Genomic DNA, 295 nt, shown 5'->3' on the forward strand with positions numbered 1-295 from the left:
GAATATATGCCATATTTAAATTGATATGTTTTTAGGGGCTTAGTTTGTAGATAAATGGTTGTAGATAATAGTGTGGGTTGTACTGGAAAAAGTGAAGGATCTTCAAGGTGAAACAACTGATATTGTCATAAAGGTGAATGTAGGAAATTCCCTATTGTATATTTATATTTCTCTTATCATTAAAGTAGTTAAGTTTATTTTTTAAGTACTGAAATATTTCATATAATATGGACAGATCTCAAGAGTTAATTTTTTGTGTGTTTTATTCTGTTCTAAAATCATATATTGCAGGTTC

The sequence above is a fragment of the Penaeus monodon genome, chromosome 32 (genome assembly GCF_015228065.2).
Source record: "Penaeus monodon isolate SGIC_2016 chromosome 32, NSTDA_Pmon_1, whole genome shotgun sequence".
Taxonomy (NCBI): domain Eukaryota; kingdom Metazoa; phylum Arthropoda; class Malacostraca; order Decapoda; family Penaeidae; genus Penaeus; species Penaeus monodon.